Source organism: Ictidomys tridecemlineatus, unplaced genomic scaffold (assembly GCF_052094955.1).
Source record: "Ictidomys tridecemlineatus isolate mIctTri1 unplaced genomic scaffold, mIctTri1.hap1 Scaffold_1304, whole genome shotgun sequence".
Taxonomy (NCBI): Eukaryota; Metazoa; Chordata; class Mammalia; order Rodentia; family Sciuridae; genus Ictidomys; species Ictidomys tridecemlineatus.
Window position 1 is genome coordinate 100,067 of NW_027521174.1, and position 11,858 is coordinate 111,924.

Genomic DNA, 11,858 nt, shown 5'->3' on the forward strand with positions numbered 1-11,858 from the left:
TTCCCCATCATTCCAGACCTTTCTTCTCTTTCCAGCAATGCCAAATTGCCTTAAGGCAGCTGGGGAGTGCTTGTCTGATTTATGGCTCGACTACCATGGCTTCTGGAATCTGTGTTCATTCTTGCCCTAGTCCTGTGATTTATAAAAGACATCTATAACCCAGCAGCAACTTTTCCTTCTCTACCAGGGCAAGCAAGTGCAGGGAAGAGTGGAGAAGCTAGTTTCTAATTCCCAGAGCATCTGAAGTCAGCACTCTTGGGTAAGATGCTAAACTTTTGCATTCCTTCTTCCTTCCTGAATCCAAAACAGAAGCCTCAAGTGACCCCCTGGTTTTCTGACAGGGGTTTCTCTAGCTAAGCCTGATGCTTCAGTAACCTGGAAAGTCTGGGGAGGGAAAGATAAAATTGCAAACAATTTAATTCCATTTCCTATGGGAAGTTCTGCTAAGGAGTTTGGTTGGATAGGAAATAAAGTCATTCATTAAAAAGAAAATATTCAAGTAATCCTTAGATTTCCATCTTCTGGGAAAAAAGGATGCTGGGATCAGAGTCAGTAAATCAGTGTTCCTGACTCAGCTCTGCCCACATACCTGTGGGGTCTTGAGTTAATCAGTTCACTTCTCTGCCTCAGTTTCCTCCTTCATGAAAAGAGGCATTTACTGCCCCTTCCAGCTCTCACATCCCATCTGTCTGTGACCTTCAGTACTGCCCTTGGCAATGCTCTGGTGCTCAGAGAAAGGTTTAAGTAAAATTTCTCCTTTTTATTTTGGTTGGAAATGAACCTTGTTGGATATATATATATATATATATATATATATATATATATATATATATATATACATACATATATGAGAATGTATAGAAATGTCATCCAAATGATTATCGGAGGAATAGGATGGATATACTGGTAATATATATATGACATTTCTATACATTCATTCATATCTTAAGTGCAATTATTTAAAGAAATTCTGCTGTGATTCTTCTAGGCAAAGAGCCTTCTGGTAAAGCAGAGAGCTAACCAAAGTCTATTTTTTATATCATTTTTCATTTGAATGTTTGTGTCAAAGAACAAAACAGAAAGGTGAGGACCCTGCCTTTCTTTTGAGAGAGCAGGTAGGCCTGGGCCTGCTCTCAGGTGGACATTCAGTGTCACTCATCAGAACTGTGCTTTGCTGAGAGTTCATTTCCTGCTAAGCCCTTTAACTGGCAGCCTCGTGTAACCCTCACCACAATCCTAAGAGGCAAGTGATATCAGCTTCCTTGTTTTGCAGATGACAAAACTAAAGCTTAGCAAGGTCAAATTAGGTGTAGGCCCAAGTTCAACTCCAAAGGCAGGCAAGCTCTGAATCCAGAAACAGGAGGGCAGCCATGCTTTCCTGCCCTGGTCTGGGTCCTTCAAGAGAAGCTGAAGGGGTCACAGCAGTGCACTGAGGGCATGCAGAGCATTCTGGGCTGCACTGAGACCCCCAAGGAAAGCTGCAGGAGTTGCTCTCCAGCCAGGAGGAGGCAAATGAGACTCATTTGTAGAAGAAGCTGGCTTCTTCCAACTTCAGGGTCTCCTCTCCCTCCACCTTTGAGAAGGACAGGGAAGCTGAAACAGCCTGCAAAGTGGAGAGGACATGAAAGTGGTCGGGAACCAAATGGGGAGTGAGGATGATGACCAGAGGGAGAAGACTGGAACAGAGTAACAAAGGGCTCTGTAGAACAACGTTCTATTTATCTGAGACGTCCACACAGACACAGGAGAGATCTCCAGGTGCTTTCAGAGCCCCATGGGGGAGGGGCTTAGCACACCTGTAGCTTCTCCATTACAGACAAATTGGCACGTAAACAAAAATCTATCTATGCAATTAGGAGCCACAGCTTCGCTCTTTCTTCTTCTCAGTATGGGTCAGACGCTCACTGCACTCCATTCCACACATCATCTGTGACAGACCACATATGGCCATGTGCCCTTGAACATGTCACCACCCCTCTGAGCCTCAATTTCTCTTCTCCACCAAAGAGGAAAACAACCCGCCTACCTGCCTTGTTTTGTGGTAGTAGGCACATGATCATCATAGTCGATTTTATATAGTGCTTGTGAGTTTAAACATTGTACGTGTATTAATCTATTTAATCGGGGCTGGGATTGTGGCTCAGCGGTAGAGTGCTTGCCTAGAACCAGCAGGAACCAGGTTCGATCCTCAGCACCACATAAAAATAAGGGCATTGTGTAGAGTCCCCCATCTACACTTAAGAAATAAATATTTTAAAAAAATCTATTTAATCATCAAAACAGCCCTATGTTATCAGAGCTATTTTTACCCCCCCCAGTTGACCAAGAGGGCAACTGAGGCTCAGAGTAATTTCATAACTTGCCCCAGTGTCACCCAGCAGAGGAGGGACTTGGACCTAACCACCTGGCTCCGGCGTTCATGGCCCTTACCATTTTATTCTAGAGCCTACTGCCCGAGGAGAGCGCTGGGTGGGTCTTTCTCAGAGGAGAGCCTCGTTCTTGTTTCTATGAGAACCCCCCTCAGAGGGGAGGCTGCACAGCAGGGTCCAGTTCACAGGGGAGGGTGAAGCTGCCGTCGAGGGTGGCAGATGCTAGCCAGGTGCCTGGCAGGCTTCCTGGAGGTGAGGGAAGGAATGGGCATTCTCCCGCCCCTCCCAGCCAAGGGACTGTCTTGCTATGTTCTTTTTCAAAGTGGTGTCTTTGCTGCCAAGACCGGGTTTGTCTGTCTCCTGGAGACAGCGGTTGTCAAGCCCTGAGAGAACTGCAAGCATGTCAAAAATACCAGCACCAGCAGACTGTGGGGCTGCAATTTCCTTTTGAAATGTCGGCTTTGCTCTCGCCAAAGAGCCAAGGTCTGTCTACCTTCCTTGCAAACTGCAGCAGAGGCAACTTAAGGGCCCAAAATGTTTCCCAGGGGCAGGCAAAGTGTATCATCCAGGGCACAGGAGCAACTGAGAGAAAATTCTCCATATAGTAACAATGATATGGTTGGAGTTGGGTAAAATGAAGAAGAAGAAAAAATTTGCCATAATCCGCAGCAGGGTTGGCCCCAAATAGGTCAAGTGATAGCAGAGGCTAGACCAGTGTTTCCTGTTGGGATAACACTTCCTAAGTGTCACTGATAGGTTTCCACTCCTCCTTTAGGGTCACATGTGAAGCAAGGGGATGAGGACCAAGAAGGAACAAAGAAGCAGGCTAAACTACTTCCTCAAGTTCAGAACAAAGGGACATGAAAACAGGACAATCTGCAAGCCCAGAAGGGGAAAGTGGTGCATTGGGAAACCCAGCAACATGACAACTAAGAGCCCATCTGTCCTTATTCCCAGTGGCCCGTGAGTGGGAAGATACGTTCTCTCCCTCCAAACCCCCAAGCGCCAGACCTTATTCTGCCACGAGATATCTGTGCAGCCTGGTATAAAGAGGAACACAGAAAGGAACCCTACTGTTGAATAAATGGATTTCTTTCCCTCCTCTAAGTGATCATGACACACTAGAATTAGACCACACTTTCCTTCCCATGATAATAGCACACCGTCAAAACCAATCAGAGCCAGGATGGCAAGTCCAGCCACATTGTCCTGGGAGGACAATGTTCTCTGGGAATCTAGCTTGGCATTTATGTAGAGATGCAGGGCAACAGAAATCCTGCCCGAAGCAAGAGCTCAACCAGTAGGGAGAAGGAATAATAAGTTGGCAGGACTAGAAAGTGTCATCTGACAAAAAGCCCTAAGGGAGAGAAGGAAGAGATCCTGAGGAACAGGCCAGAGGAAGAAGAGAAGGAACTTGCTCACAGATAACAATGCAAAGGTAAGATGAATGAAGGTTGTCATCTCCCACTTCTTTGGTTTATCCAAAGCACTAGAGACTGCTAGTCCTCGTTCTAGAGCAAAGAAAGAAGGGTTAATGACTACTTTAGTGGGTAGTTGGGGTTGGAGGCTGGGAGAAATAAAACCTTGGCTTCTAGGAAATTTCTTAAGGAAGTCAGAGTTTACAGGTCCAAGAATTAGGTGGGGCTTTTGGTTTGTTTGCAGAGGATTTATTTATTTGTTTGTTTGTTTGTGGCCCCCAAAAAACACATTCTTTAAGCAAGCTCACCTCCCTACTCCTATATAATTAATATGTCCAACACATTCATCATTAGTTCAGAATGTGCTAATCATACTCTGCACCTACCAAAAGAATGGCTTGACATAATTTTGGAGAAAGAAAAAGGATATAAATCCTACAGTAGCTTCATTGACAAAATAAATACACACACTATCAGTTCTTGGTATTGTACACAAATCGCAAGGTGCAACTGCATGAAAGCTCTGAAGTGTCCCCATGTGGCAGAAGAAAAAAACTGTCATTCCATTACAGACCTTCAATCTGGTCCATCACTAAAGATGCTAACCTTAACTTATAAAACTAAGTCTTCCTCCCATTGCAGTGGGAGACTCCCAGGTTATTAGACTGGTGTCTCCTTTTCCCCAAAATTGCAATGTTTTCTGTTGTTGTTGTTAACTTTTGGAGTTGATAATGACAATATTGATTGTCCCCACAGTCCTATTTCAGAACATTTCCATCACCCCCAAAAGTACTTTGGTGCTAGCTAACATCCCACTCTTGGGCCCTTGAGGAGCCTGGGGGTTGTCCCAATGTTCTGATGTCCTGATGCAGATGGGACTTAACCCTATGTGCCACGGCCTCCAGTAGGACAACCACACAGTCTCCTTATGGACTGGTGGGGAATCTTAACCTACATCCCCAAGGAGCATCTCCTGCACCTTACACCACTGGGAATGGTGTCCCTCCTTCTCATTCTGCCCTTAGTGCACAAGGAAGCCAGCCACAGGCTAAGCAAACCTCCAAGTCAGGCGACCCCGAGTGAAGGACTTTTCCATTCTAACTTCAATCATATACCTTCCTCCCAAGTCCTCTTTTTTTCTGTTTATTTTACTACTCCTACTGTTCCTTTGTCTTCAACATCTCTGCAAGACACTTAAGGCTCAGGAACCCTAAGATGACATACTCTAGTACTATATGGCAGAATGTTAATATAAGGCATCAAGCTCATTCTCTCTCCCCTGCTCCCATCCCTCTCCCCCTCCCTCTTTCATCTTTATATGTTCAGGAAATCACTAGGGGATGTTTTTCTAAACCTAGAGCATCCCAAGTTCCTTGGTAAGTGCAGGACATCCCCCAATAGGGGAGTGTGGCAAGAAAGGATGGGGAACTGAGATGTCAGGAAACAGGGAATCCTCTGGCTGGAGGCCGACCTTTTCAAAAACACCCAGGATCACAGCTGTCCTAGAATTCAACAGAAACATCATAGGTGCTACCAGCCACCCAAAAGGTACAGAGAGGGAGAAAGAGGAAGAAAAATACACAGAGAAAGAAGACGAGGTTGAAAACAATGGGGTGGGGGCAGGAGAAATGAAACAGAGAAGGAAGGAAAAAAAGGCACAGAAAGTGAATTTAAAAAAAGGAGAAAAGGGAGAGGAAGGAGAGGAGGGAAAGAGATGGTAAGAAAGGTGTGGGAGAAGCGGCACTGAGAGGACAGAGACAGAAAAAAAGGAAATGAATGGAGGCACAGAAAATACACCGAGATGGAGCAAGGTTGTCACAGAGAAAAGGCAAATGAAACCCTGCTCCCCCACCCAACTGAATCTTCTCCTACTTTCTCTCCCTGCCGTCCAGATTTCTAATTTGGCATGGAGGCTGATCCAGGAGCAAAATTCCCCCACAGTAGGACCTACCTCAGGTACAAAGACAGCCAGCTGTCCGTCCTCACTCCTCAGGGACACTCTCGGGCAGAAGGAGCATCCCTCAGTCCAGGCTGAGGCTGACAGTCCCAGGAAATCCTCTGGGAGCCCCTGCCAGCTCCAATCAGGTATAAAGATGGCTTGGTATAAAGAGTCCACCTTTCCTGGCAGCTGGAAGTCCCCATCCCAGCTGGGCCAGCCACACACAGTGCGTACTCTCCTGATGATCAGGTCACGACATCCACATAAAGAGGCTCAGAGTCAGAGAGGGGGCCATTGGACAAAATCCTTCACAGAAACTAGGTGGGGCCACAGTCTTTTGGTTTTTCTTCCATGTCTCAAGAAGAACTGTGAGATCCCTCCCAGGAGCTCGACTGCTCCCCAAGAAGAAGGGGCTTCATTTCCCTCAGTCTCTCTTAGAGCTGAGAAGATCCTCTGTCTCAGGAGATGAGAACTCCATGACACCTAAGGCTAGGACTGTTCTCAGCAAAGCCCAGCCTGGCTGCTTCTGGAGGAACACATTGTCCTTTCTGAGGGCTCCCCTGGTCATTTTTAAAAGCATAACATTGATGTTGGTTTAACTGGGCAGCTACTAAGCATTCAAGTTTCTGAAGACTTAGGGGTAAGATTAGGCAGCTTCAAGGACTGGGTAGGGGAAACCAGGAAGAATCCAAGGAGGAAGTTCAAGAAGTTTAGTTTCCTCCACATTTTCCAAGGTCCTGTGTCCCTGTCCTGGCTCTACCTACCCCTAAACCAATAGTAGAAGGTGCTCCCATTTGAGAAGCTGGGGATATGTAGTCTGTTCTCCCTTGATGCCCGAATCAGAAGACTGAGAGAACAGTCTGGAAGGTTGCTATGGCAACCAGAGTCCCTAGAGATCCCAGCTCTCCACAAACCTTTTACTTTCAGGCATGCTCTGATTTGAAAAGGCAATGTGTGCTCAGGGATGATGATGAGCATGATCACATACACATATCTACAGATACATGCACACATGGCCCAACATGGGGCATCCCTTTAGCCACTGACATGGGCCCTTCTTTTCCCAAATAGCCAGGAGTAACAGAAGAGATTTGGAAAAAATAGCACTTCCTGATCTTGGAACAGGTTTCTGAATCATAAATATCTTTGTTTCCTACTGGATTTCAGGTTTAAGGAAGCCAATCTCCTAGGAAAGGTGACCTCCAGCCCTAAAAATGATCTACCCAGCCTGTCTAAAGAAGATTCTCCATTCCAAAGGGTACGAAAAAAGACTGAGGCCCAGCCCAAGAGCTCAGGGAGGGATTTAGGAAGTGAAGAGCTCATAATGAATGGCTATTCTTGGGTTTTGGTTCCGAGGCAGAAAATCTGGGGGGTCTTATTTCTGGGAGGGGGGGAGACAGGATAATGAACTAAAAACCAAATCAATGACTATAATTCACACATGTGCATAGTGTCTTCCCCAGCTTCCCAGATGAGCTCATTGACAATCACCATGAGTAGGGAGGGGAAGACATTAATGTTCCCATTTAATGGGGAGAAACTGAGGCACAAAGAGGGACTGTGGAGCCAGAGCTACCCTATAAAGCTGTGGCAGAATCCAGATTTCAGTCTGGCACTCACAGAAGCTACACTGCCTCTCAAGCAAACCCTCAAAGGCTATCCCTCAGAAGTTGCTCTTCGGGAAGTTTTATTTTTTTAAAATTTTCATCTAAGAGTCTTAAAGCATAGTTATAAAATTAAAAGCATTGTAACAGTCCTTTCAGTTTCAGAACTGCATTCAGAAGAGATTTAAACAGTACATCACAGTTTATCAAAGGCAAGAAACAAATGGTAATGTGACTGGGGAGAAAAGAGGGAAGTGGGCAGATGGGATGGATGGCAGTAGTTTCACAATGGAAGAGGATGGCTGAGTCCAGTTGGGAAACAGCCAGATTACCTTACCAGTTAGAGCAGGCCAGATGCAGTTCCAGGGGGCAGAGCAGGTGAATGTTTGCTTGACTCAGCAAAAACCTCTACCAGTGTCAGCAAAGGAATAATGCTTGTTCCTTAACCTAAGCCACATATGTCATTACCCATAAAATGAGAAGAAACTGGCAATCAATATGTGCTTTCACCTGTCTACAGATTTGAGCTGGGGTTGCTTTAGAAAGCCTTCACCTGCAATCCTAAGTCAAATTCCCAGGAAGAAGAGTGGAAAGCCAGAGAGAGTTCTGGTGAAATAAGGGAGAAAAAAACTGACATCTGCAACAAGATTCCTCTGCCCCTCCAAGATGGCAATCTCTGCTTAGTGGTTCCTTGCTTCTGGTTTGTGATAAAGCCAGTTGCTTGACTATATTCAGCCATTTCTCCTGGCTCTGTAGGACCTGTTTCCAGTTCCTCTGCACAGGAAGGCACTTGCTCAAAAAGAGTATTTGGCTCTGAGAAGGAACCTTCCTGGAAGCTCAAGAGAGTCAGGGATAAGAGTGGGGAGGACTAAATGCAGACCAAAGACCAGTGTCTCCTATACCAAATCACAGCTGGGAGAATCCATTGGCCCCTTTGGTCCAGGACTGACCCTCATGTCCTCCAGATCATCCACTTTAATTGCATTTTCTTTCATTCCATCCAAGATTAGAAATGGATAACATATTTTGAGGCTGTACAACTAAGTCTCTATAGAGGGTGCTCTGCAGGATGACCAGCAGGTGTTACAGTTCATGGAATGAAACAGCACATTGAGTACTGTTTCCATCTTCCAGCTTCCACCAGTTATCAAGAAGCTAAGACAGGTACAGGCCCCCCAAAGTAAAGAACAATAAGGAGAGTAATAGGACCCAAGTATGTCTGATTTCCATCCTATTAACATTTCTGCTCTTAAAGATAAGACAAGTTCCAGACAGGAAAAATCAGAGTCTTGAGGGAAGGTCAGACAGAACAGTATATCTCATCCACGGGACAGAAGATGGACATAATTGGGTGGCACCGTTGCAATTTCAAAAATGTGACTTAGATGGATAAACCTTGAATGCTGTACAGGTCAAGCAACAAGGTTGACAGTCCAGGTATTTGGTCCTGGTTGCCATGTGCTGGGTGTAGGGGGAGGGAGTCAAGAGGTCAGCTGGATCTAGGGTGAGAGTTGTGAGGATGAGAAAGAAGCCTAATAGTTAGTTCACTTAGTACACCCCTTCTCATGCAGGCTCTGCCCGCCTGGGTCAAACTTCTGTGAGCATCCTTTTCTCTGCAAATGCCCGATGTGGAGTGGGAAAGTAGCTGGGCCTCCGTTCCCGGGGGGCCTCAGAGAAGTCCAGCTTGCCAAGTCCATTGTCAGTTGCCTTCAGGTCTGGTGTAGGCTGCCCACAAGTGACATGGGTATACTGGCCTTGCTCCTCATGCTCTGTCTCCCAGTGGTAGAAGTAGTTGAAGTTGGAAACGATGACCGGCACAGGCAGGGCAATGGTGAGGACCCCAGCAATGGCACACAGAGAGCCCACGATCTTGCCCCCCACAGTCATGGGGTACATGTCTCCATAACCCACTGTGGTCATTGTAACCACTGCCCACCAGAAGGCATCTGGGATGCTGGGGAAGAGTGAATCATCATCATCAGCCTCTGCGAAGTAGACAGCACTGGAAAAGAGGATGACTCCAATGAAGAGGAAGAAGATGATCAGGCCCAGCTCCCTCATGGAGGCCTGCAAGGTCTTCCCAGGATCTGCAGCCCTTTGGAATGGCGGGAGAGCTTGAAGATGCGGAACACCTGAACCAAGCGAATCACCCTGAGGATGTCCAGGGACATGGCCTGCTGCCCATTCTGGCCACCCCCTCCACTGGCTGGCTGCTGCTCCTGCTGCTGCACTAATTCAGTGCCCAGGGTGATGAAGTAGGGGAAGATGGCCACCAAGTCAATGATGTTCATGATGTTGCGGAAGAAGGACGGCTTGCTGGGGCAGGCAGAAAAGCGCACCAGGAGCTCAAAAGTGAACCAAACAATGCAGAGAGTCTCCACCAGAAAGAAGGGATCTGTGAAGAAGGAGCCCCCAAGAGTACTGAGTGAGAACGAACCTCCTGTCCCCATTCCCCCAGAGGTGATGCCGGGGTGAAATGTATAGGAATCATCTTCCTCTTCCTCCTCCTCCTGACTTCCCCTGGAAACTGGGGAGATTCGGCTCACACCACCATCATTGCTTCCACTGCGACCATCTGCACGAAACTGGGGCAAGGTCTCCAGGCAAAAGATGACGATGGAGATGAGAATGACCAACACGGAGTCAATAGCGATGCCCCTGGCGGCCCGGAGCTCTCAGTATACTCAAAAAGAAGCCAAACCTGGCGCTGGAAGGGTTGGGAGGGTAGCGGCTTCTCGTCCTCTCCACCTTCGGGCAGACAGCCCTCATCCTCCCGGAAGGCCGCCAAGGCTTCATCCTCCAGTTGATAGAAGTGAATCTCCTCCATGAAGATGTCGAGGGGCACGTTGACCGGCCTCTGCAGGCAGCCCCCCGACTGATAGTAGTACAGGATGGCATCGAAGCTGTGCCGGTTGCAGTCGAAGAAGTATTCATTCCTCAGTGGGTCAAAGAAGCGGACTCGGCGGCCAGGGTCCCCAAGCAGTGTGTCAGGAAACAGCGACAGGGTACGTAGCTGTGTCTCAAAGCTCAGCCCAGAGATATTGATCACCAGCTGCTCGCTACTACAACAGCCCCCACCGCCAGCGGCCTCCGGGAAGTCTCCAGCATCCTGTTGCTCCCCCTCCCCCTATCCTGTTGCTCCGGACCTTCCCCTGCGCCGCCAGCATAAGGGATTTCTCCGATATCATGTCCTCTTGGCTGTGCGCTGCCGCCACTAGGATGGCGCCCACGACCCAACCTTGCGAGCGCTGCACCGGCTTCCCAGTTCCCGGTGGCGCTCCCTCCTTAGGGTGGGACTCGCGCTCCTGCAGGCTAGTGGTCTGACCTGGCGTTTGGGTTGGTGAGCCCTGAAGCCCTGATCTCTGCAAGGATAGGTCTGGGAGTTGACCTGGGCGCAGAGGATTTGGCTCCGCGCTTCTGATACCCGCGCCTCAGTGCTGGTGCTTACTGGGATGCCTGGAATCTCAAACTGGCGCGTGAAATTGGCAGTCTGAAAAGACGCTGGCTTCGCCCCTTGCTGTGCCTGAGGCTGGGCTCCTGGACGCTGGGGTTCGCCCTCCAGATGAGCTGGCTCTTCCCAGCTCCCACTGCGCTTCTCCAGCAGCTCAAGCACCTGGCCGCCGCTGGTACCGAAGCACCAGATGCGCCTCCCTCCAGCTCGGCAGACTCCTGCCCAGACTCGGCCTCCGCCCTAGGTACACCGCGGGGTTTGGTTTGGCCAAGGTCGTGGTTAAAGCCGCCACAGACACCACCTCCTCCCCAGGAGCTGCTCCGCAAGCTTCGGAGAGAGCCCTGAGGCTGCCCCGGCGCCAGAGCGCAGGGACCCACCTCCCCACGACTCTAGCCTTCGCTGCCGCCGCCGCAGCAGCAGCGGCTCGGCTCGGCTCCCCGCTCTGCCCTTCCTTCCCAACACACTCTCCAAGTGACGTGGCAGGCCCCCCCTGCTGCCCCTCCCACCCCACTCCCACATCACACCCCTCACCCAGCCAGGGGCTGCAGGGAGCCCGGGCGCTGTGGAAATAGACACACACTTGCCTCCCCAGTAATCTTCCCCATGCTCTCTTGGCACGCCTCTCGCTTTCACACAATCACCATTCATGGTCCCCCTAAACGGGAGCCAGTACCCTAGTACCACACCCCCTCAATTGCCCCAATCAGCTTTTCTCATATGGGTTTACCGAGTTGACCTGCGCAGTGTTCGATCAATAAGAAATCACACCTCACCCCCACCTCAACACACCCCTCCCACTTCTTGATACAGAGCAGTGTGCCTCCAGTCATCCAGACATCTAATTTAAAAAATTAAATCCTCTGTTGTCTCTCTGTATTTACAAAGACCCATATGCTGGTTTCTCCAATATCCTACTGTAAAGAAGAAGAAGAAGAAAAAAGAAAGACGGGGGTGGGGGGGAAGAAAAAGAAAAAGGAAGTATTTTTTAAATGTCTTGAAAGCTTCCAAATTAGATTATATTCCAATGCAATTCCCCCAGGGAATATCTCTTTGAAAACCTGGGAAGGCGAGGCTGCA

At 48.5% G+C, this 11,858-nt stretch overlaps 1 pseudogene; it reads right to left on the bottom strand.

The window, feature by feature from the left end:
- Positions 1 to 1,042: 1,042 nt before the first annotated feature.
- On the bottom strand, positions 1,043 to 11,188 carry LOC144372563 (potassium voltage-gated channel subfamily A member 6-like; annotated as a pseudogene).
- Positions 11,189 to 11,858: the final 670 nt, after the last annotated feature.